Genomic DNA, 25,488 nt, shown 5'->3' on the forward strand with positions numbered 1-25,488 from the left:
CGTTCCTCTTCTTTCGGTTCTACTTGTGGGAGGTGTGAAGGCTAACGTGATCATCCACTGGCTGAACTGAGAAGCACTGAGGACATCAAGTGTACCTGTGAGGAATCTGTGAGGACGTACTAAGTGGGGAAGATCCCCCCTAAATGCAGGTAGTGCCATCTCATGAGCTAGGGTCTGAGAAAAAGAAAGCACCCCTCCCCCATCTGTCTGTCTGTCTGTCCACTTCCTGGCTACCTCGATGTGAGATGCTCTATTTCACCACCTTCTCCCCACCTGGATGGGCTGAAACCTTTGAAAGTATGAGCTGAAAGAAGTGTTTCCTACTTTATTTTGCGCAGGTATTATGTTACTGTACTCCAAACGGACTCACACAGAGGTCTAAAGTAAGACTTTGTTTTGGGTTTGTTTTTTTTTTGTCAGTCCTGGGGCTTGAACTCAGGGCCTAGACATTGTCCTTGGACACTTTTTGCTTAAAGCTAGTGCTCTGCCACTTGAACCACAGTACCACTTCTGTGGTACTGAGGAATCAAACCCAGGGCTTCATGCATGCTGGGCAAGTACCCTACAAGTAGGCTATGCTCCCGACCCTAAGACCTTTTATTTTAGCCATACTGGGACTTGAACTCTGGGCCTTGAGTTTGCTAGGCAGATGCTCTACCACTTGAGCTATACCCTCAGACCTTCTTTTCTTTTCTTTTAGGCCTAAGACCAGGACTCAAACTTGGTACCTGACACTTTCGCTTTTTGGCTAGTGGTCTACCAACATAAGCCATGCCTCCACCCCCCACCAACTATGCCCCTTTTATATACCAGTTATTTTTCATGAAAAAAGCACTTTTGTGGGGAGGGAAGTCCAGGCCAGCCTTGAACTGCGATCCTCCTCCTGACACCTCCCACGTGGCTGGGATTACAGGTCTGTGCACCATCACATCTTGCCACAATGATTTCTATTTTTTTTTTATGGGTCATGGGACTTGAACATGGCCTGGGCGCTGTCCCTGAGCTCTTCAGCTCAGGGCTACCATCCTACCCTTCAGGCCATTTTCTAGAGGTTAACTGGAGATAAGAGTCTCAGGTCCTTTTGTGTCCGGGCTGGCTTTGAACCTCGATCCTCAGATCTCAGCCTCCTGAGTAGCTAGGATTATAAGTGTGAGCCACCACGCCTGGCTCACAATGATTTCTTACGAGTTTGGGGCTGAAGGCATGGCTCTATGTTAGAATGCTTCACCTAGCATGCACAAAACCCTAGATTCCAGCCCAGGCACTACAATTTAGGAAAAAAAGATGGGGTACAGGTTGAAAACCTATGTGATGTATACTTTGCACAAGGTAGGATTTCACAGCTGCTAAGATGATGAGAAGCTGGGGTGCTGGGGTGTTACTGGGGCTGAGGTGAGACAGTGTAGCCCCCATTGGGGAAGAGCTTGGCAGGGCCTTGAGTAGTTACAGAGAACCTGCCTGAGCCAGCAGCAATTCACTACTCAGCCTGCCCCATAAATGGCAGGGTCAGGCATTCAAGCAAGAGCCACGCAGGACAGATCAGGGCAGCGGCATCCTAGCGGCCAAGAGGCAGGGCCCACATTCCACCCACTGCCCTGCAGCACGGATCTCTACACTCTGGGTGACTTAACCAGCAAAAGGGACAAGGTACTGGCACAGGGGATAGCAAGGAGGAACCTGACACCAAAGACCGTACAGCGTATGACTCCACTTCCCTAAAATACCCAGCACAGGTGACTTTATAGAGATGGCGAGAGTGGCTGCCAAGGGGGAGGTGAAGAGGGGAAAGAGGATGGGCTGGGCTTTCCTTTTTGGGGGGGTGAGGGACCCCAAAGTCATATTGGTCACACAATTTTGTGAACACACAACCCCGAGTGGTCCAGTCTAAAGGGGGTGAATTTTAAGGCATATGGATTCTCTCTCAATTAAAATATTCCTAATCTACAGAATATATGGTATAAAAGCATCACTGCACCAAGGACAGACATGGTCCAGAACAGGGTAAGGAATGGCGTGGAATGGCTCAGAGGCTGGCAGCGGGTGGAGAACAGTCGGCGCTCTACCCTCTGCCCGAGTCCAGGCGGCTGGGCTTAGGTGCCTCTGGGGTCTCCTGGCCCTATGTGAGCTTAGAGGAGGCAGCTGACAGTGGCTGCTCTTGTCCAGGTTCCCTGTCCCATGTGACCTAAAACTTTGAAGTTGCTGTGGCCACAGGAGTGACGAGGGGGTCTCCACTGAGACCCCCTGTAGCCCCAGGCGCCCTGGCCTCTCTGGTGACGCTGGTCTTGCCATCTAAGTCTCATCTGCGTTACATGTTCAGTGGGAGCCACCAAGCTGATACATGGAGAGAACAGTTCTTGGGAAATTAGAAGCCTCATCACTTCTTGCTGTTTTTTGTTTTGTTTTGTTTTTGTGGGGGTGGAGGGAGTGCTGGTGCCTAGTCCTTGAGATTTTGTGTTCAAGACTAGGATTCTACCACTTGAACCACAGCTCTACTTCTGGTTAGGGCCGGGGGGGGGGTCATTCATTAGAGAGAAGAGTCATACAGGCTTTGGCTTGCTTTGGGCCAAAACCTTAGCCTCCTGAGTAGCTAGGATTATAGATGTGAGCCATCAGCACCGGGTTTACGTCTTGCCTTTTGTTTTTGGTGCTGGTCCTGGAGTTTGAACTCTTGTGCTCCTGCTTGGCTTTTGTTTGTTTGTTTGTTTTGGCTCATGGCTAACATTCTACCCCTTGAGCCACAGCTCCAGTTCCAGCTTTTTGGTTGTTAACTAGAAGTAAGAAGCTCTTGGAATTTTCTGCCCGAACTGGTTTCAAACCTTGATCTTCAGATCTCAGCCTCCTGAGTGGCTAGGATTACAGGCAGGCGTGAGCCACTGGCGCCTGACCTTTCTCTCTTCTGAGACAATCTTGCATATCCCTCTGGGAGTCTCAGCAGGCCCTGGACAGACAGCGATGCTGGGCCAGGACTGCTCCAGGACAATGGCTGGCAGGCCTCTTGTCTGGGTCATAGGTGCAAAGCACCTCTCTCTCCATCCTCCCTGCTGCTCCAGGACAGCCCCTCTGCAGATGCCAGGGGGAGGTGTGGAGCAGAGGGGCCGTTGTGCCAACCCCAGCTTGGAGGCCTGGCAGGCAAGTGACTGCTGGCAGATGGAGGCCACTCAGTAGCGCTGGCCGTAACATATGCTTTCCCTGGGCTTCCTGACTGATAGAGCTGTCAAGCCCTGCCACTCACGCCATCTCTCCCCGTGAGGTCCCAGCTCTGACATCATGGGAAGGGGAAGATGACCCTTCCAGTCCTGTGAAGTCTCTCTTCTAGCAGTGCCTTGGTTCTCTCTCTGGATATAACCGAGTCAGTTCACCCACGCGTCCCACCATTATCCCAAGTACCAACAGAGGCTAGGATGGAAAGGATCTTGAGTAGAACTGGCCACGCACCATCATTTTATGTGGCAAAATTAAACCCTCGATCATGTGAGAGCATGTTTGCATACAGCCTCAAGGGGGAGCCTCTAGTGACTAGCCTTCTCTGAAGCCCCTACCTCTCACCATCATTGAAATATAAAGTTTAACAAGAACAAAATATGGCTTTTTTTTTTCAAGTAAAGAAGTCTTCAGATGATGCACAGGTGGCACTGAAACCCAGAGAAGGGGTGGCTTCAGCCTGACCACCAAATATTGTGGCAAAGATGAGATTCAGACTTTGATCTGGAGCTTCCTAACTGCTGATGAGAAAAGGGAAATTATGCTCCATCTTGTTCTCATGGTTAGGGGAGAGCAAGCAGAAGATTAATTCTTTTAAAGGCATAAAGATACTCTTCAAACAAATATTAAGGGAAACATTTGGAGTGGGATTGACTGCGGCAGAAGCTCACCCCTTGGGAGTCTGCAGAAGGGCTGCAAGACAGGGGACTGTGTCCCAGAGCTGTCAGGACCCTGCACGTGGGTCCCACTCTGTAGCAGAGGAAAGGACTCATGAACATGTGGAGATGCCATCACATCTGCAGAGGCTCATGGTCTCTTTCCACAGAGGCAGAACTCTCCCAACATGAGAGTCTTCCAAGCAGACTTTATCATTAACACCCCCCCACCCACAGACCGCATGCACACACCTAGTATTTCCATGACAGTCTAATCAAACGGTCACATTTTCTAGGCAGAAACTGAGGGCTTGCCAAAGGCCACAACCTGAGCGAGACTGTCAGGGGACACGAGCCAGAGGGCTGAGCCAGGCTCATTCGAATCCCACCAGCAGCTCTGGGACGCCACTTGTGTGGGAAGCTGAGTCTCATCAGTCTCTCTTCCTGCAGCTCCTGGGGCCGAGTGCAGAGCACAGGGATGGGGGCACAGCTCACCCAGCCGTTGCCATGCGTGCCTGCCCAGCTCCACCCACGTCACGCCGTGGCACCTCTCCTTTCAGGGTGCAGTGTCCCCCTCAGCTGCTGGCCATACTGCTGCGCTCAGCAGCTGCCCCCTGTCCAGCTGATTCCCAATGGCACGTCCCACGTCATGCTGGATTCCTTCACCCTCAGTGGGGCCCTGCAGGGATCCTGCTTGCTGCAGGAGGGTGGGTAGTCTCAACAGTCCTCTCCTGTGACTGACGTCTACCCTCTCTAGAGATGCTGTCTTGCATTTTTATTTTTTTTTTATTTTTTTTTTTGCCAGTCCTGGGTTTGAGCTCAGGGCCTGAGCACTGTCCTTGGGACTTTCTCAAGGCTAGAGCTCTACCACTTGAGCCTCAGCACCACTTCCGGCTTTTTTCTATGTATGTGGTACCGAGGAATCGAACCTGGGTCTTCATGCATGCTAGGCAAGCACTTTAACCACTAGGCCAAACTCCCGGCCCTGTCTTGCATTTTTAATTGAGCAAGGGTGAACATTGAAATTTGTTTGTGTGGGTGGGTGGTGCTGGGGCTTGAACTCAACCATCCCTGACTTCTTTTGCTCAAGACTAGCACTCTAACCAATAGCTTGACTTCTAGCTTTTTTTGGGGGGGGGGCGGGAGTCATTTATTGGAGGTAAGAGTCTTATGAACTTCCTTGTCTGAGCTGTGATTGTCAGATCTCAGCCTCCTAAATAGCTAGGATTACAGGCGTGAGTTACTAGGTCCAGTTGAAGGACAACGCCTTTGTCTTAGAATGTATCTCATCCCATCTCTGTAGATCCATTAATCAAACAGAAGAAGCCATGGTTGGGGGATCAACTATGCCCACATGTGGACTCCAGGCTCTGCCAGCTGCCTTCTCCACAATGGTGGAACTTGGCTTTATTCCTCCAGGCCTCAGGCTCCTCGTCTGTAAAGTGGCAGCTTTGTGTGCAAGGATGCTTAGGATGGTGTAGTGACTACCGCTGAGGGCTCTGCAAGGTCCGGGCGGCCACTCCCCGAGGACAACTTGACTCTCACCTACTGGAATTCGTCCTTTATCCTAGCCCCAAAATCTTAACCTGAGATAGTGGAATGGTTTGTATGATGGCTGAGCTTTTTTTTTAATTTACCTTCTTAGTTTCTACTGGAAAAAATAAGAGGGATGGGGTGGGGGAAGAGGGAGGGAGGGAGGGATATAGGGCAGAAGGAGAGAAAGAAAGGAAGAAAGGAAGGGAGAGAGGAAGGAATTACAAACTAATGACTGTCTATCAGGTAACACAATTTGGGGATATTGTCACTTGGGTCTACCAGAACCCTCAAAAAGAACATGTGCAAAACACAAATGCCTGGTCTCTGCGCCTTTATTTATTTCAGTGGATAACAATGCCAGCATTCCAGGCGGCTGGGGCGCCTTGCCTGCATCAGAAGAACTTTCTGGCTTGCTCTCTCCATTCATAACTTCCAGTGCCCACCCTGGTCCAAGCCACACCCTGCCAGGCAATAGTCCTCTTACAGCACCCCCCCCACCATCTCTATCTAGTAACCACATCATGAAGCCCCTCTGCTCAAACCGCAGGCCATCCTCGCCCCCAACATCCCCCCCCCCCCCGCTTATCTCTCTGACCGCAGCTTCTCCTCTCCTTCAGCTCTGCCCTCACCACCAACTTCTCATACACTTTCACCTCAGGGCCTTTGCATACACTGGTTCTTCCACCTGAACGTGTTACTCGCAGCCAGAGCCCTACCCAGCACATTTGCTTCCCACATGAGGTCTTTGGTCCAGTTTGTTTTCTCAGGGAACCACCCCTGACCTCCTAACTTAAAACAATTCTCCACTCCCAGTGTGTCCCATTCTCCCCTACTTCATTTTTCTCTGTGGTCCCTAGTGACACGTATCATATGGATGCTATTTATTATCTTTAGCACGTGACCCACAGGAAGGCCAGGACCCATTTGTATTTTTACTTAGTCCACAGCCCTCTGGCTTCTACCACCTGCTGAATGAACCGGTGGCCATGCACACCTTGGGGTACTGTTGTTCTCTGGGTAAGTATGGGCTTCGCGTCAAATCCATGAGGGGCGGGAAAGGCTTGGGTGGTGCTTTGCTTCCATGACCACAGGTCTTCCTACACAGGATCCTGCCGAGGGTCCTATTTAGTCTGTCCTGCCAGGTCATGAGTGGGTGCCCTCAGGGTACAGGGGAGACACTCATCCACAGGGGCCTTGGAGAAAGGAGGACACTGCCCCTTAATCAGCACCCACCAGGTGCCAGGCGCCCTTGGCTCGCACCACACCTGTCCTTTCTCCTCCAGCCCTCCCGCAAGCCGGGCACACTGGAAATGCAGTGTCTGCTTCGTCTTTGTTCGAGATGGCCTCAAACCCTCAATCCAGCCTCTCAAGGACTGGAATGAACAGACATGGACCACCACGCTCTGCTAGAAGTCACAGCAGACTCTAGCAGCCCCGCCGGCCCTCACGGAGGTACAGGCATGCAGCTGCAGGCCGCCATCACTTTCCTTGGGTCTGTCGGTGAACCTTCCTGCTAGACCTAATCTAAATCCCTGCTGGCGCAGGGACCTCCACAAAGGTTCACAGACATGCAGGCAGGATGGAGGCTTCAAGAGCCCCATGCGCAGATTCTCAGCCCCTCAGCTAGTGTCTGGATTGAGGTTCACATACCGCCATGCTTTCTACCTCTTCTGTGACGATGTTTTGAAACAGGCCTACCCATGCCAGCTGATGCACTGCCTGGCGTTTCTCTGCACAGGAAGGCTGTGAAGGGCTGGGTTCCAGGGGTGGGGGTGGCTCAGGGATAAAGCACTTGCCTAGCACCCACAAGGCCCTGGTTTCAACCCCAGGTATGACAAATTTTAAAAAGGGGGTCCACAAAGATGCCAAGGCCTTTAGAATCACTCCTTCCTGTCCCCCTGTGTCCAGGCCCTCCTTTTCTCTTAATGACAGACACTACTTTTGTCCAGGGATGACAGCGTACAGCTCAACACACACACACATACACACACACATACGCATACACGCCATGCCCCTCCATGTCCACAGGTGCAGGGGTAGCTGGGGCCTATGAGAGGAAAGTAGCAGCATGTTGGCCTGGAGAACCTAGCCAGTGGCTGTTAACTCGCAAGGACTAAAAGCGATTCAGGCACCGTGGTTTCGGGGGTTGGACATTTCCTAGGTGTCTGGAACAGAGCCACATTCAGAATCGAGGCTTGGCAGACACCTGCTGAGAAAAGCCAGGCAGCTGACAGATGGTCTTGGCATTCGAGACCCCTATGAAATTCCTCTCCAGACACCTGGCAGAGGGGCCCTGAGAGAACTGCCCTCTCTACTTCAGGAGAAAGCCTGGCACAGCAGAGAGGGCTCAGACAGTTCTGCCACTGAGTCACATGCCAAAAGACACACCTCTGCTGACCTCTGTCTACCCTGGTTTTTACATCTTTTTTCTTTTTTTTTTTTGTCAGTCAGGGTTCAAACCTAGGGCCTGCCTGCTGTCCTTGAGCTCTTTACTCAAGACTAGCCCTCTACCACTTTGAGCCATAGTGCCACTTCTGGTTGTCTGGTGATTAACTGGAGATAACAGTCTCACAGATTTCCCTGCCCAGGCTGGCTTTGAGCTGCAACCCTCAGATTTCAGCCTCCTGTGCAGCTGGGATGACAGGAATGAGGCACAGGCACCTGGCAGTTTTCCCATCCATTAGCTCTCCTCTGTGACAAGCTGACCTCTGTCACCCCAGCCCCACCTCAAAGGGGAGAGTTTAGCAGATCATCCTGGATGAGCATCTGTCACCTCTCAAAGCCACTGGGTACAAAATGCTTGGCTCAAACTCCTCACCCTCAGGGTGGGCTGGACAGCTAGAGAACTCTGCTCTGGTCTCCCACCCGTAGGAGGCACTGTGGTGCCACTGTAAAGACCAGGCAAGATGGGAGGGGTAGGGGTGGGGCGGGGGGGGGGGTGGGGGGGAGGGGAGGAGAAGTGTTGTCTCAGCACAAAAAGGCATCAAGGGACAGGAAGTGCTGGCTCTCACTCTCTGGAGATCAGCGTTCTGTGGGGTGGGTTTTGGACACTTCTATTGGCAAATGGAGGGTCTGATAGGTGTGGACTGAGCCCTTCCAGGTACCTCCAGGGCCTGGGGTGCACTGAATGCAGAAGCAAGAGGCTGGTCTTTCTCCCAGGCCATCTCTCTTAGTGTTGAACACTCCAAGGATGAAACTCCCTACCAGCCCTCCAGGAGGATTCATACACTGGGAAAAAAATACTTGCAAAATATATATTAGACAAAGAAGCCATACTTCAAATGGATAACTTACAATTTGGTAAAACTAGGAACTTCATTTTTTTTTTGTGCCAGTCCTGAGGCTTGAACTCAGGGCCTGAGCACTGTCCTTGGGCTTTCTCAAGGCTAGAGCTCTACCACTTGAGCCACAGCACCACTTCTGGCTTTTTCTATGTATGTGGTACCAAGGAATCAAACCCTGGTCTTTGTGTTTGCCAGGCAAGCACTCTACCTAGGCCAAACTCCCAGTCCCCAGAACCTCATTTTTTGATGGGTGAAATATATGCACAGAACTTAACCAAATATAATAAAAAGATAAAAAAGAACTTAACTAAATAAGTGGATAGCAAATAAGCCCACAAAATGATACATAGCCTCTCACACGCTAAAAGATACACATTTCAGCCATGAGGAGGCACTGCCACGCACCTTACAATGCCGGTGGCTTCACCTCTAATCCTGGCTACTCAGAAGGCTGAGATCTGGAGGATCATGGTTTAAAGCCAGCCTACGCAGAAAAATCCATGAGAGATCCTGAGTTCAAACCCCAGTACTGGTCAAAAAACAGAGGCTAAACTTATAGATTGACTATTCCAAATGTTGACAAGGATATGGAAGAATTAGAACTCTCATGTAATACTGATGAGAATGTGAAATGGCACAAACATTTGGGAAGTTTCTCAGAAAATTAAATATGTATTTACTAAATTGTGTGGCCATTCTACTTCCAGGTCTAGCAAAAAGCTAGAATATACTTTATGTCATTTGAAAATTTATACACAACTGTTCATATGAACTCGCTTAGTTTTTTTGTTTTGCCTTTTTTTTTTTTTGCCAGTCTTGGGGCTTGAACTCAGGGATTGAGCACTGTTCTTTCTCAAGGCTAGAGTTCTACCACTTGAGCCACAGTACCACTTCCAGCTTTTTCTATGTATGTGGTATCAAGGAATCGAACCTAGGTGTTTGTGCATGCTAGGCAAGCACTCTACCACTAGACCAAACTCCTGGCCCCTTGCTTTATTTGCTTGTTTGTTTGCCCATCCTGGGACTTGAATTCTGTGCTCCTTGAACATTCTGAGCTCCTTTTGCTCAAGGCTAGCACTCTACCATTTGAGCCACAACACCACTTCCAGCTTTTTCTGTGATGACTTGGAGACAACAGTCTCACAGACTCTCCTACCCAGGTTTGCTTCAAACTGTGATCCTCAGATCTCAGTTCGTTTTACAGTGTGAGCCACCAGGACCTGGTATAAGCCTGTTTTTGTTGTAGCAACAAACAAACAAAACCACCAAGTGTCCACCAATACATGGATACAGGATAAATAAACAACAGTCTATCTACACAATGGAATATTAGCAATAAAGCACAAACAACTATGATACATGAGACCTGACTCTCAAAACGCTTATGCCAAATGAAAGCAGTCAGGCCCTTCCACATGCAGAGTGTCTGGTTCCTTTGATAGAAACTTCCAAAGTGCAAAGCAATCTGTAGTGATGGAAAGCAGCTTGTTGCTCCCTGGAGAGGGCAAGATGGCTTGAGTGAAAGGAACCACTGAGGGAAAAACGAAGCGCTCATTGTCTCAACCGTCGTCATGGCTTCATGAGGATATATTTTTGTCAAAGCAACGAGAGGTGTACTTTAAATATGTGCAGCTAGCTAGCTGGTGGCTCACATCTGCCGTCCTAGCTACTTAGGCGACAGAGATCTGACCATCTGAGGTTCGAAGCCAGCCAGGGAAGGAAAGTCAATGAGACTCTTATTTCTAATTCATCAGCCAAAAAGTCAGAAGTAGAGCTGTGGCTCAAGTGGTAGAGTACCAGCCTTGGGTGAAAAGGCTCAGGGACAGCATCCAGGCCCTGAGTTCAAGCCCCACTACCAAGAGGCTCACGTACACACACACACACACACACACACACACACAATACAAAACTGCCTTGTGGCCTCTAGGCTGAGGATTTCTATATGTCAGCCCTGGGCTGGCTCCTGGGTTACAGAGGTAAATTTAACACCTTCCATGCCCTAGGAAGCTTTCAGCCCATACTCTTTCTGCACTCCAGCAAGTTCCATGCCTGCCCATCCTTTCTCTCAGCCTTGCTTGTGTTGCCAGCCTTGCCACCTCTTGGGAGAAAGCCTTCAATTAGCTTATAGCACCAGCAGAAGTCTGCCTTTTATCTGTACTAAACAGACAGCCAAGCCGAACCCCAACTGACTTCTAATAATTAACCAATGGGCGCAGAGTCAAGTCTTCACAGAATCATGGAAATTCAGGGCAGGGAAGAACCTGCAGCCTTCAGGGCTCTGCATCCACGTGACTGAAGAGCCATGTGTCGCGTGACCTTGCTGTCTTGTAGGTAGCAGGCTTGTGTGCACTCCTCCAAGGAAGAGGAAGTTGAAATCTTCAGAAAATAGGGACTTTACAAAGTTCTTTCTAATTGTGGGGCAAAAAGACTGGATTGTATTAAGCTCCTACCTTAAGTTGAACCCTGGGCTTGGGGCTTGAATACATTTGGGTGGCTTAAAACTGTTTAATTCTATAGAGACTTTGCTCCTTTAAGACAGGGATGAATTGTGCCCATTTCTATCCCTCCCCCCCCCTCTGTGTGTGCATGCCATTACTTGAGGCCTCGAGCTCTTGCTCAGCTTTTTTATTCACAGCTGTCACTCTACCCCTTGAGCTACACCTCCGTTCTGGTTTTTTGCTGGTTACTTGGAGGTAAAGGTCTTATGGATTTGTTTATCTGGGCTGGTTTGGAATTTTGATCTCTTAGCCTCCTGAGTAGTTAGAATGACAGGTGTCAGCCACAAGCACCTGCCATGATACGAGTCAGAGAAATGAAGTGACCCCGGGGATCAGAGTCAGTCCACAGTTGGTGGCAAGGGAGCATCCAGGGGCTGCTGTCTCGTGTCTGCCTTCTGTTGTTGATCATTCAGATCACCTAGATGGCTGACTTCTAGGCTGTGTCAGCAAGAATCATCTCCTGGCTGTCCCAAGGAACTCAGGCCTACCCACCTCAGGGTCAGAGCCCCGCCAGAGGCACAGGCCTCCCATCTGAAACAGCAAGGCTTAGCTAATGGCAAAAGGGCTGGGCTCTGGGAAAGAGCTGGGGGGAGTCACGAGAGGATGTTTGAGCCAGATGCTGGTGGCTCATGTCTGTAATCCTCACCTCTCAGGAGACTGAGGTCTAAGGATTGCATTTCAAAGCCAGCCTGGGCGGGAAAGTTCAGGAGACTTTCATCTCTAATTAACTACCCAAAAGCTGGAAGTAGAGCTGTGGCTCCAGATGGTAGAGCACTAGATTAAGTCCTGAGTTCAAGTCTCAGGACTCACATTAAAAAAAAAAAAGGAGGATCTCTGAAAGTCATTTGACCTGGGCCTTGGATGGATCTGAACACAGAGTGCCAACATCAGTAGTGAGAAGAACATTTCAAAGGCAGAACAGGCTAGTAAGTCTTTGTGGGCAAATGTAGTCACTGTACTTGATGGACAGTATGTAAAAATTGAATTATATAACTTGAAGGTAAGGATAGGAGGGGAAATGAGAGAGAACAGAGGAAGGATGACACTGATCAAGACGCACTGTACTCATAACCTGACTCGAAGACTTGTTACCTCGGTGAAACGACTTCATCCTAAAACAACTGTAAAGTCACCACAGAAAGGTACAGTACAGACGGAAGCCACTGATCTGGAGAATGCCTGTGACATCACTTAGGGACTTTGCTAACATATTAAACACCAAGAAGCTGGGCACTGGTGGTTCATGCCTGTCATCCTAGCTACTCAGGAGACTGCCATCTGTGGATCACAGTTCAAAGCCAGCCCAGGCAGAAAAGTCTGTGAGGCTCTTAGGTCCAATTAACCACTGAAAAACTGGAAGTGAGGCTGTGGCTCAAAGCAGTAGAGTGCTAGCCATCAGCAAAAGAACTCAGGTACAGCACCAGGCCCTCAGTTCAAGCCCCCACAACCACCACCAGCAACAACAACAAAGGGCATCAAGATGTCCTTTTCCAGCTCTCAGATGACCGCTCAGGTCCAGCATTTAATCCTGAGAGCCCACCTAAATGCTGAAGAGCGAGCCATGGACACGTACCGGCCTCTTCTGAGCACAGGTGAGGGCAAGCAAGAGGAGGAGAGAACGAAGGGACACGAGGAGGGACAAGGCCAAGTTGGGCTCTGAATTTAGGCTGCTTAAATTCCTTTCCCAGAAAGTATTCTCTTCTAGTATTTTTGAGGCCTGTGAGGTCCCCCAACCCTGGGCTTGCATGGCAGGCAATTCCATGTCTAACCTGGATAAGAATCAGGATTCAGACAGGTAGAGAAGCCCCTGAGGCGCTTGGAGCGAGAGTGGCAGGAGGAAGCAGTTTTGAGGGCACAACTTTCACATAGAGGCTCCCCACAGATCAGCTCATCTCCTCCCAGGCAGGAACAATCAATCCCTCTCTACAAGATGAAAAAATGGCCCAGGGGGATAAACACATTGTATCTGAAAGTCCAAGGCTAACAAAGTGGTAGAGCTGGAAAGGTGCCAGGCCTGACTCTGAAACCAGTGCTCCTCCTGAACTCTGAAGCTGCCTGAAGACAGAGGGCCACTTCAGGGGATGGAGCTAAGGCCCCTCCCCGCTGACTCGGTCCCCTCTCCTTCTCCCCCTCCCAATGCAAGAGAGGTGGCCTCTGTCACACAGCTTTGCCTTACTGTACAGGTGAGGTTTAACAGACTTTTTTTTTTCCTTCACTTGAGCTAGGTGTCCAAAGTCTATCACTTTGGAAAGAAAGGGCCATGGGGAGTAGGTGATAGCATGAAGGCAGGAGGGGTGGATTGGAAGTAAGAGGAGGCACAGTGTCAGACTAGTTTCCCTATGAGATTCTGGAGAAAGACCCTGGATTTACTGGGCCATCATTCTCCCCTCCCCGAACTGAAAGCTGCCCCTCTGCTGGGGGCAGCTGACCTATGACCCAGCCAGAGAGACAGGCATGCTGCAGGAGACTCACTCTCTTCCAGTCCTCCTCTTCTATCTTCCCTCAAACCAGCTCTGCCAGCTCTTTAGATCCTGCTCTAGATCCTGCTGCTTCTCCAGGAAGACTTCCTGATACCCCACCCTAAAGCACCATTACTGTGACCAGCCCTGTGTAACTCCAGGCCTGTGTCATTACAAGAGGACAGGTCACTCTCTCCCCTTGCAAGAATTGTTTTGGATTTCCCAGGCCTCTGTGTGGAGCCCACGGATGAACCAGCGTTCAAAGCACAACATCTTGTTAGAAGGTTGTTATTAAGAACACACTCCCTTAAAATGTGCCATGGTGTGTTCTCCCTTGCAGGCACTTCCAATACTGGTCTGAAATCTGCCCTCTGCGGGTGTGAGAAGCCACTCTCTCCCCTGTGACTGAGCCTCAAATATCTGTGAACCCTTGCTGCTGGAGAGTACTGGTCTGAGTCTACAGTGTGGAAGTCACATCCAGTGCTTGGTTGGAATCCTAACCCTGCCACTTGGAGGAGATGTCGCTTGGGGCCAGTTTCTTCTTTTTCATACTCCCAGTTTTTCCAGCTGCAAAACTCCTTACCTCACCCTAGAGCACTATGTCTCACCTGTGCTTTGTGTTCAACCAAAATTAGTATTAGCATTTTTATTTTTCTCCCAAGAATCATGTATTTAGAGGCAGATCAATTGAGAAGAAAAAAAAAAGCCACACACACACACACACACACACACACACACACACACATGCGTGCACACACAGCTTTGATGCCCGACAGGTCAGCATCTAGGAATCAAATCATTTCTCATCTCTGAACTTGCTGGGTTTTGGTGCTGAGGATGGAATCCAGGGCTTTACATGTAAAAGCACGTGCTCAGCAGGTGAGCCACCTCCGTCCTGCTGCTGCCCCTGCTCTGTCCCACCTGGATTCTGACCTTCTTCAGGGTCTGCTTCACTTCCCAGCCAACAATGACAGGGATACTTTAGGGCATGGCTGGCACAGCACTGAGGGCAGAGCCAATCTCCATAACCGCCCTCTACAACATGTGTCCAGCTAGCTAGCACTCACTACTTAGAAGCACACAGTCCAAAGATATCTATTGCTGATATTTCTGTGTGCCTGGAACCTATACACCATCCCAACATCTCTCCATCCATCTTCCTTCCAGCGAGGCTAGAAAGTTCCCCCAGGAGAGGCAGCACATCTCAGTGCCTGCATATAGACACTCAGTATATTCTAAGGGAATGAATGGACACAAAACATGTCTTTGCATTTTCCTCCAGAATATACCCTTACCACCTTGGGTGTTGTGTTTGATGAATATTTGATTAGCTGGAGCCACAAGAATGCAAACTGCCATCAGTGGCTTGAATCTGAAGCCCAGAGGGCCCTGAAGCATGTTGGTAGGGTTCCTCCGGCTAATTAGGAGTTCCTGGGAGACCTTTCTCTAGGATGTGCTAGGCGCCCTCTGCAACCAGAGTCCAACCTTTGCCCCATAGGGCCACGTGGCAAAAAAGCTGCATATGGACAGATCTGGCTGTTGGCCAGTGCATGGCTCCACCCAAGCAAAAGGCAGCTAGCTGTGTGTCAGCTGGAAGGCCAGCCTGAATTCTGCAAACAGAAACTGCCCCTCCTAGCTCTGGGCTACCAGGAGCCTTTCCTCACACTTTGGTGCCAGGCATCATAGGCCGTTTGCCAAGAACCCTCTTCTGAGGCTGCCAACCAAGCTTCCAGAGGCATGGTGGTAGGGAGCCCTGGTTAGGGGCAGCTTCCAAGGAAATACAGAGGTGTTTGGAAGCTGTTGTCCCCAGACAGTAGTGACAGTACTGCCAAAAAGTGAAGGGACACCATGAAAGGCCTCTGGAGTTGGGAGGCCAGCAGCAAACCATTGCAGGCTGCCAGGGTCCAGCTAAGTCCCCAGCCTGGCAGGCTAGGCCTGGCTTCCCTGCCGCGTCTCTGTTCTCTTTTTCTGCCCTCCTCTGTGGACCAGCTGACCACTTCGGGGCACTCTATGCCTCACAGAGGTCACTGGCGGATGGCCTTTCCCAGGCGTGGTTTACTATGTGTGTTTGAAAATGCTGCATTTTAAACTAGGGAATGTCCCAACAACCATGCTGACATGTGTCTTTCAGATTAGCCGATGTGAGAACACTGGGCCCACATCCTTGTGAGAGCCTGGCTGGCCTACCTGGTCTTGGTGGACAAGCACAGTTGAGGCTCTGGCTTCAGGCATTCTCGTTAGGAGTACACACCTCCTAAAAACCTCGGAAGATAGAAAGCATTTTCCTGTTTTACAGATGAGAAAGCAGAGGCTCCGAGAGTAGAAGCAACTAGATGAAGATTCAGACCCAAGGCACCAGACTTTATAACCAACACAAGGATACCACATATCTGAGAAAAATGAGCAAAATATGAACAAGGACGTGAGGAACTTTCTTTGTTGCAGTGCTCAAGATAGAATCCGTGGTCTCATGCATGCAGGTACATGTTGTTTCTCTGAGCTACATCCCCAGCCTGCAGTGTTTTGTTGTTTGTTTTTTTCTCAAAAGGAAAATGTCATGAAGTATAGTGATACACTCCTGTAGTCCCAGCTACTCAGGAGGTAGAGATGGGAAGATCACAAATTTGAGGCCAGCTCAACAAAGCGAGTGCAAGACTCTAGTTGAAAAAAGAAAAAACAAAAAAGCAGGACTGGGGAGCATGGTTGAAATGGCAGAACATGAGCTACAAGCCCTGAGTTCAATCCCTAGTGTCATAAAAAGGACTAAAAACAAACAGCAAAATGTATACAATGTGAAGCAATTCCTTGTTCCCTGACATGACAGCTTTTTTAAATTTAGAAGTTAGAGGTATTCAAAGGCACTGTCTTCCACTATGCAGTAGTAAACAGAATTTGAAATATCATTTGAAATGACCTTATCTAGCAAAACAGAAAGCTGAACAGCCCAGGCTAGATTCCTAAACACAATCTCTGTGAACCAAGTCCAGAGCCGCTGTCCTGTCTGCCCATGGAACAGAAGGCTGTGGCTCCTTCTCCTGGTTCAAACCACACCACAGTCCATCTGCATGTATCTCGTCATCCTATCTCTGAAGAGGCAGCTTTTCAGTCAAGCCATTCCCAAGCGACCCCCCCCCCCAGCAAACCTACAGAGCTTTGTTGCTGTTTCTCACATTTATCTATTCTTTCTCAAGTTACACTTACCCATATTGTGTCTACCCTTGTGCTCCCCCTACAGTGGGTAGACAGAAGAAAGCACTGCTCAATCGCTAGCTTGTCAGATTTTGAAGAGCCCTTATATCTATAAGGGTCCATTTTGCAAGTATGAAGGCTGAGGGCCCTCAGCCCCAGGCTACCCAGTGAGTCCATGGCAGAGCCAGAGTGAGGACCAAGTCTCCTCACTCCCCAGTGCTGGTTCTTTCCACAGTACCAAGCTGCATCTCAGACTCTCAGACAGTTTTGTTTGCCTCAGCACCTCTATTCAGAGGACAGTGCTGGGCATGTGATGAACACTTCATAAATGCCCATCCATTAAAGAGGCAAAGCAGTCTGAGAACACAGGCTTCCTGCTTTGCAAGGGCCCTCAGTTCAAACCAGCATCAAACCTCTACTTTGTGCCAGCTGTCCAGCAGACAAGAGAATGCCCACAGCAGGCCATGATGGCCAGGTTCCAGAGATATCCCATGTGGTACAGACACACAGCCCCCACTGAATGGCATGGTGGTCCCAAACGTGCTGAGTGGTCCTGAGTAAATGCCCCCACCTCTCCAGGCAGAGCCGCTCCTCTAATGGATGCAATGTTTGGGACTCCGATGGGGAAACCCTAAGCCTACTATATGGTTATAGACACTAGACGGGCATTCCAGCCAGAAATATAACAGTCTTGCTTCTAGAAGGGTGAAGGACAGAAGCGTTTGGTCCAACTGGAACAAATGGAGAGTTAAATGGAAACTGCCATTGAGGGAGGTGGGAATGGTCTTTCCTCCTCTTTGGCCACCTTCTGAGCTGTTAGAAGCTACAGTCAATGGGTCTCTAGCACTGTTTGTAGTAGCCAAGCTGTGTAGAATCCTATTGTAAGCATTATTATTATTTCCAGCAATCAGTGCAAGAAATAAGATGACAATGGCATTACACTCCCATAGCCATCAGGGGGAAAGACCATCCCCCACCCGCTCTCTGCCCCTGCCCCGTACCCCTGTATTATTATGCCAAATAGCTCCTAGACAGTTTTTTTTTTATCACCAACAAGTCTGGGTGTCTTTCTCCTTCTGTTAGGTGTGAGGAATCAAACCCAGGACTTTGTGCCTGCTAGGTGAGCACTCTACCACTGGGCGATGCTCCCGGTCCTGGAATCATTTCTTACTCTTCACATCCTGTACTCTTGTCCCAGGGTATGGAGTGTCATTGGCTAGGAAGCAATAGGAAATTCTAAGCCATGTTCAGCAACACCAGAAATCCCCTCCACCTCAGTAATGGAGTGAGGTCACATTGAGGCCTTTTAGATGAAAATGTCACATACAGTCCAGTAGAGGGATGGGGGCACCGGCTCACCCCAGGATACCTAGCCAAAAGAAGGGAACAGATGAGAAGCAATGCCTCGACTTCCAGCCACACGTCCTCCAGGTTCTAGAACACATTAGCTGTAGAACCCTGTACAGAACCCCTGGCCTGCCTTCTCTGGCTTCTTCACTTGTAAAATGGTTTAAGTAAGACATAGGGACCACCTATTCAGATGGCTTGGAAAGCAAATGATCGAGCACATACAAAGGCAGCACGGCACAGAGGGAGCACTGGCTGGCATGTGGACTCAGCCATTCTCTTGGGTAAAGCGGCACCCATTTCCCCATCAGCAAAGCAGAGAGCCTGCTGAAAACCCTGCAGCTCTGACTCACACATTCTTCAGCTCAACCCAGCGACTCCTCTGCAGCAATCACTTTGGGAATATGCTGGCCCTGTCATCTTGAGTCCTTCATTGCCTTACTGGCTTTAAACCCCAGTGTCAGGGCACAAGAGCGCACGGAACACTCACGACCGCATGGTTTGTGTGGGCAGCCAGTGAAACCTTCAGAAGAGTATGCGCTCCCCGCTGGAGAGGCCTGCAGTTCCATCACTCCCAGCTGTGCACTCACGGGCACATCCCGTTCACTCTCCGTGCCTCAGTCTCCTTCAAATAGGTGTAGTTTGTTATGAGGATAGGGGATGGTCTAGGCGTTCATAAATGATCTAAAGAGTAATAAATAGTTGCCCACTTTCATTTTAAAACATCCATTTGACAAAATTTCAGAACCAGAAGGGGCCTCAGGGATGAACTCATCCCCAATCCCTTCAGTACAGAAGTTGGGGGTATGGAGACCCTGAAGCGGGGCCTGATTGGCCCAAGGTCATACAAGGAGGCTGGGGTAGAATAGGGCCTGGGATCTAGGTTTCCTGACTTTTCTACCGCCGGTCTAATTTGGCTCCCTTGATGCTCCTGACCTTCCCGCTTCCCTCACATGCAGCAATGGCTGCAAGCACTCCTCAAATCCGCATCCCCTCACAGCCACTGCTGACATCACCAGCACCATCTGGACTCGTGCTTGCCAATATCATCCCCTTCTCAGGCACATCTGGTTCTTTTGGCCCTAGCCAGGAGGCCTAGAGGAGCTGGAAAAATACTTGTCAGCCACTGGCACTGGCAAGAATAAGGGTACGAGTGACAGCAGCAACCACGATAACCAACACCTGTGCAGCACCCCACATTCACAGTCCTCTCACCTGCTGTAGAAATACATGGTACTTTCTCCCCAACCTGCTGGCTGAGAAGACCACTGCTTCGACTGTATTCAAGTCAACACGTACGAAGCACCTACTTTGTTCCTAGTTGTGAGCCAGAGGCTAAAAGACACGGAGAAAGAGCTTGGGCCTCTGCTGAGAGGCGCTCGCTGTCTAACGGAGATCTAGGGCAGAGCAGGGGACATGATTCCTTTTGGCCTATATGATGCAGCAACAAAATGTCCTTCCCCACCCGTGGGCAGCCTTTAACTTGTTTCAAAAGGCAAAAGGTATCTGTGGAACAAACTAGAACAAGAAAAGCTGGTCGGTAGGTTGAAAATGACAGCAGGAAGGAAGATGACTAGGAAAGAGCAGGCACTGAAAACTTAACTCCCTTGTCTCAGGGACAGTGGAGCGAGGGGCTCTAGGGAGAACAAGAGAGCCATGGTGGAATTCATGTGAAATCAGCAAGGTTTGGTCCCCACTCCCCTGCCAGCACACAAGATGTGGGGGCCTCTGTGCCCTTCCAGACGCCACATGGAGGGGCGTGGGGGTGCAAGCCCAGGGCTGGGCTCTATGCAATGGTCTTTGCAACCATCATTTTCTCAAGTGATGTCACAGACAATGTTTTCAGCTTCATGTTGCTGCCTTGGCCTGGTGGCCGAGGTGTTTGTTATCCTTGGCAGGGACACCTTTCACAGGGGTGTGGAAGAGCATGGCAGGGGAAGGAAGGACTAAAAGCAGTCTCTGTCTCTCTGTCTCTGCCTCTCTGCCTCCATCTCTCTCTCTCTCTCTCTCTCTCTCTCTCTCTCTCTCTCTCTCTCTCTCTCTCTCTCTCTCTCTCAAGTATTGAGTCCCTGAGAGCTTACTAGGTGCCAGGCACAGGCACTATTTCAGGAACTTCCACACATATCTCATTTAACCCTCAAGACAGCCCCCCACCTCCCTCCCCGGTTTAAGCTGAAGAAGTTAAACCTTGATAAAAGACAGTAATTCCCCAGCACCGGAATGCCACCACAGGACTGTCAGCGGCTTCCAGTGCCACCAGGCCAAGGTCAATGTTTCTCTTGAGAAGTCCAGAGTTGAGAAAAATCAACCAAGGAAGCTCTCAATTACTCTACAGACCTCAACCTAAGTTGTTTTCCTAGAGGAGCCCCCCCCCCCCCAAACAGGTCATTGCAGCCCAAGTGGCACTCTATGATCCATAATACAGCCCATTCGATCCAATTCCTGCCTTTAATAAACCAGTAGACTATCACCTATGCCCAAAGAAGGTAAGATGGCTACTGTGCCCAAGTAGCTAGTTAGGGCCTTAAAGTTAAATCTCTGACCCCCTCCTTGCAGAGACCATGTTTATTTATTGATTTATGTTTCTGTGAAGCTCCTACAGCCCACCCTACAGCACCAAACGGGCAGAGAAGACCATGGAAGGAGGCAGTATGTGCTCAGGGCCTCTCCTCAGTCTGCAGGGCTGAGGCAGGGAATCTGGGCTTCCCGGGCTAGCAGGTGTTGCAAGCCAGCCTGGCTCTGTGCTGAGGAGGGGGACCTCACGGAAGCTCCCCCGGGAGACAGACGTCCTACTCTAGAGGAATGGGTGTTGTTTTGATTTCCAGATCTCCTGCAGGGAGGGCTCTGCTGCATCCCAGAGGGGAGGATGGGAAGGAGCCAGTCATTGGCATTTGACCTTGGGGGTAAGGTATGGGGGTTCAAGAGGCGCACCTGTGTTTGCCAAATGCCAGAAGGGGATGGGGAGGGGAGTGGAGAGTTCCCTAAAGGGCCCCTGCATCTGACGCCCACCTTGGGCGTCTTGGCTGCAGCATCCCGTGGGTGAATTTCGCGGCTGCGCGGGGTGGGGGCGGGGGTGGAAGGGGGGGACATGAGTCACGATTGATCCCCCCCGCCGGTCCCCCCCCCCCCGCCCCCGAGGTTCCAGCGCGGCCAGCGTCCGCGAGCCGCCCCCGGGCTGGCCGGGGGTGCGGTGGGGTGGGGGCGGCGGGGCCCCCCTCCCGCTCGGACGCGGCCTCCTCCTCACCTGGGTCCGCTCGCCCACCGCAGTCCCGCCGGCTCGCACGACTCCGGCCCGGCTTGGCGCAGCGCCTCTGCAGTCACCGCCGCCGCCCGGCCCGGCCCGGCTCAGCAACCTGCGGCGGTGGGAGGGAGAGACGGACGGGGGAGGCGGTGAGCGCGGGCAGGGGCGGCGCGCAGGCCGGCCGGAGGGCGCGCAGCCCGCCGCGGGCTCGGTCCGCCACTCCGCGCCCCCACCCCACCCCCGCCCACCCTGCGGGCGCTGGGCGCTGGGCGCTGGGCGCGGCGGGCGGGCGGGGGAGCCCGGGCCTGGTCCTCACCACCTGCGAAGGCGTCCATGGCTTTGGCTGCCCGGCCCCCGGGCGGCCCGAAGCGCTGTCCCCGAGCCCCAGGCTGGCGGCGGCTGGCCGGGAGCTGGCCGGGCGCTCGCTGGGGCGGGGGCTGCCGGGAGGGCGGAGGGAGGGGCGGGCGGTGGTGGCGGGGAGCAGCCAGTCGGCGGCCGCCGGCAGCGCGCGTAAGCCGCCGGGCCTCCCTTTCCTTCTTAAAGAGATAGTTGGTCGCCCTCCCGAGGGCGCAGCGGCGGGCACGCACGCCCCGCGCCCGCCCGCCCGCCCGCCGGCCCCGCAGCCTGGGCGGGGAGGCGGCGCCGTCCCCCGCCGCGCTGCGAGGCCCCGGGCGCGGCCCTTCCCCTCCGCGCCCTCGCCGGGGCGGACGCGGCGCGGGCTCCCGGGAGCGCGGTGGGGAACGTTTCCACTCCCCGGAGCCAGTCTGGAGAGCAGGGCCCCGGCAGGGATCTCGGGTGTCTGCGGACAGACGGCCGCCACTGCCCACGGGGTCCGCCGGGGACGGGTCTCCCGTCCGCCTTCCTCCGGGCCTCCAGCCGAGCCCCGTTCCACCTCGGGACGTGGGCCGTCGGGGAAGGGAGGCGGGTGGCGCGGGGCTGTGTTTTGAACTCTCCCTCGCCCCTGCCACCTGTCACCTCTGTCATCCGCCCCGTCTTCCCGCGTCGCTGACTTGCTGTTCCAGGGCTTTTGACCCGCGCTGTCCTCGCTGAGGCCTCAATTTGGGGGTGTGGGGGGGGGGCTTGGGCTTTCTGATTTGCTGTCCCTCTGTCTGAAACACTCCAGTTCCACACGGTTTGCCACTTCTCTTTCCCCACATCTCTGCCTCACTGGATCACCTGTGCATTTCCTCTTCCCTCACTCTTGTGCCCCATGTTCTTTTTTGCTGCATTTCATTACCAACATATGGCATGTTTATTATGTTCTGTCATCTAACTAGAATGGATGCTTTGTGGAGGGGAAACTTTGGATTTTCCTTGCTAGAGTTCCAGGGCTGAGCAGAGCCTCACCTAGAGTACATGCTCAGTAAGTAATAGCTGAGTGAATGAGCAAGCACACCTTACAACCCGCCCCGAGTTTTCTAAAAGAACACTCAGCCAGGAACCATTTTAGAAGTCCTTTTATTCGAAAACTCATCCTTAAGTCTGTTCTTTCCAACGCGGAACTCATATCTGCTCCTTTGCACCGTAAATTGATTTTCTTAGAAATTTTATTAATATAAATCCATTGTACAAGGGGATTTCATCATGATATTTAAATATATGCATATAATGTACTTTCATTAAACTTAGCCCTTCTTCCTTTCGTATCCTTTTTAAAGTTTTTGTGAGTTTCATTATGCCATTTTTATTTATTTTGTTTGTTGTGGGGCTTGAACACAGGGTTGGGGCACTGTCCTTGAGACCTGCTCAAGGCTCGTGCTTTACCTCTCTGAGCCACAGCTCCTGTGCCCACTTTCTGGTGGTTAATTGGTGTTAATAGTCTCAGGGACTGTCAGGGCTGATTTTGAACTGCGATCCTCAGAGCAGCCTCCTGAGCAGCTAGGATTACAGGTGTGAGCCATCGTCACTGGGCTCTGTTATGCTGTTTATATCTAGGTATATACACACACATTTATATAGAAGATGTACTTTTAGTATATTCACACACACTCACCTCCTTTGCCCCCTCTCCTCCCACTTAGCTTCCCTCACTGAAACATTCCTCTTTTACAGCCATTCAAGCTGAGAATTCCAAGAGAACTTGTAATTTCACTGACTTGACATCATGACTTTGCAATATTGTTCGTGAGAAATAGCTAATATTTGTAATGTACATGTACAAATCATTACTTTGTAATGTCCTATCACTCTTTAAAGTCAAATCTTTTTCTATATTAATATTTCTACTTTACAGTCCCCCCAACAAATGCCTATATTCTGACACATTTTTCCCATATGCCCAATTAAGTTGAATTTTCCTATCGGATGACTATCAGTATATTACACCTTGTAGAGAAACATGGCAGAGCAATTATTACCAGGAACTGGAAATGGTTAAAAAGGCCATGTGAAATGCCGAAGCCTACTAAAAACCTAATGCTATATTAACATGTTAATGGGTGAATTCTGTGTTGTAATGCACCTTCCTCAATTGTTCTCTTTATAAGCAAAACCAAAGGAATATGCATTATCAGTGTATGTTTAGCAGACAAATTTTTTTAGATTGTCATAAGAAATTTTTCCTCGTGTTTTATTTTGACGGTAGTTAGGTGACTGCATTCATTTCCCAATCTCCTCTAGGAATGTTCCTAAAGCAAGAGAGTTTCTTTGCCCACATTACTCCGGCCTGGAATAGTGGTAACCAGCAAAGAATTCTAGGTATCTGAAAGCTAGTGATGGAGACTCAGTGTTTAGTGGTAATGCAAATTAAAATAAATGAGGATTGTGAGCATAAAATTATTCCAAAGAAATTCAGTTGGGTTATTTTTTGTTTTTGTTATTGTTAGCTGTGGGGCTTGAACTCTGGGTCTGGGTGCTGTCTCTGAGCTCTTCAGTTCAAGTCTAGGGCTGTACCACTTGAGCCACGTGACGGGCTGGCTTTGAACTGCAATCCTCAGATCTTAAGCCTCCTGAGCTAGGATTACAGGAGTGAGCCACTGGTGCCCAGGTAGAAATCAGTAGTTTTGTTTTGTTTTGGACTAACGAGGAAATATCTAAGTCTTAATTTCAAAAGCAGTTTTCATTCCAATTCTAGGTAAGCACCCACCTACCTTCTACTGATGATAGCACTGAAACCAGGATTGAGGATTCTGAGGAGAAAATAGCAGGAAAACTGGGGAAGGAGCCAGGATTTGACATGGGGAAGTAGTGGTGAACTTCCCATTTTGCTTGCTCTGATAACTCCCAGCGTGGTGGCAAAACAGAGCAAATTCCCAAACTGGCCATCAACAGAGTTCCCAATTACCGCCTGCCCCTCATCCCCTCAGCTGAGGTCTGACTTGAAGATGGTGGCAGTGAGTGGGGGAGATAATTTTTCTGATGTTTACAGTGAGAGAGGGAGAGATAGTTTTTTCTTTTGTCTTTAAGTCATTTCTCCAGGTAGTGGCTGTGGTGGCAGGAAGCTATAAAACTCAAGGGGGTGGTCTAAGTGGAGGGGGAGAAAGTTCTCCAATTAGAGTAGTTTCTGCCCTGAGGGAGGCTAAGTACTACTGATGTTTTTCTTCTATTATTAATATTTATTTTTTTTAGGTCTGAGACCAGGACTTAAGTTGGGACCTGCTGTTTTTGCTCATTGGCTAGCACTCTACCAACTGAGCCAAGCCTCTAACCCCAGTACTGTTGACGTTTGTTTGTATTTAGTCTCCTTCTACCTGGTTCCCAATGCAGATATAGTTTTAGGAAATAGGAATCAAAGCAAAGCACAGCAGCTAAAAGTTCAGGTTCCAGCTTTTTGGTGAGCATCGTAAGTTATAAACCAAATAACAATGACATAAGCAGTATTTTGTTACTGTTGAAAACTAAAAACCACTAGCATGGCCTAATGGTAACGTGCTTGCCTAGCATGAACAAAGCCCTGGGTTCGATTCCTCCATACCACATACACAGAAAAATCCAGAAGGTGCTATGGCTCAAATGGTAGATCACTAGCCTTGAGAAAGCCCAAGGATAGTGCCCAAGCTCTGAATTCAAGCCCCAGGTCTGGAAAAAGAAAAAAAGAAGAAGAAGAAGAAAAGGAAGAAAGGAAAAAAAAACTACAAA

General features: G+C 50.4%; 1 protein-coding gene across 1 annotated transcript in view; it reads right to left on the bottom strand.

The window, feature by feature from the left end:
- Positions 1-21,840, bottom strand: part of Snph (syntaphilin) — a 35,285-nt gene extending 13,445 nt beyond the window's left edge. The window contains exons 1-2 of the mRNA XM_090352097.1: positions 21,728-21,840; positions 21,415-21,523 (exon numbers count right to left, since the gene is read on the bottom strand). The gene's annotated coding sequence lies outside the window, so the exon portion shown is untranslated. The remainder of the gene's footprint in view (positions 1-21,414; positions 21,524-21,727) is intronic.
- Between the last annotated feature and the right edge of the window lie 3,648 nt (positions 21,841-25,488).

The sequence above is a fragment of the Megascapheus bottae genome, chromosome 18 (genome assembly GCF_031878675.1).
Source record: "Megascapheus bottae isolate mThoBot1 chromosome 18, mThoBot2.hap1, whole genome shotgun sequence".
Taxonomy (NCBI): domain Eukaryota; kingdom Metazoa; phylum Chordata; class Mammalia; order Rodentia; family Geomyidae; genus Megascapheus; species Megascapheus bottae.